The following is a 631-nucleotide window of genomic DNA, read 5'->3' as shown; positions in this document are numbered from 1 at the left end:
GGCCAGATAGTTGTCTTCCAAATTTCTTGGCAGAGATGAGTGAGTGCCTCTTATACTGCCTCACTTTCTTGAAAGATTTCAATTTTTATTCCATCAATTCCTGGTGCCTTGTTCTTTGCCAATTCCTTCAATGCACTTTGACTTCCTCCCTGAGTATCATTGGCTCTTGTTCATATGGTACCTCTAGAAATAGTTGAACATTAACCATTTCCTTTTGGTACAATGACTGTGTGTATTCCTTCCATCTTTTCTTGATGCATTCTGCATCATTCATTAATTTGTCCAGAGAAGCTTTCAATAACAAAAGTCGAGGCTTGAATATTTTGTTCAGTTCCCCAGCTTGAGAAATGCTGACCGTGTTCTTCCCTTTTGGTTTTCTAATTCCAAATCATTACATATTTTATTATAGTATTTGGTTTTATCTTCTCGAGATGATCTTTGAAATTTTCTGTTCATCTCTTGGACCTCTTCAATTCTTCCTTTGCTTTAGTATCTGTACTCTGGAGAGCAAGTTTCAGAATCTCCTCTGACATCCATTTTGATCTTTTCCTTCTGTCTTGTCTTCTTAATCAATTTTTGCTCTCTTCCTGTATGATGTTCTTGATGTCATCCCACAACTCTTCTGGTCTTC

This window comes from Chrysochloris asiatica, unplaced genomic scaffold (assembly GCF_000296735.1).
Source record: "Chrysochloris asiatica unplaced genomic scaffold, ChrAsi1.0 scaffold00033, whole genome shotgun sequence".
Taxonomy (NCBI): domain Eukaryota; kingdom Metazoa; phylum Chordata; class Mammalia; order Afrosoricida; family Chrysochloridae; genus Chrysochloris; species Chrysochloris asiatica.
Note: the sequence above shows the minus strand (reverse complement) of the source record.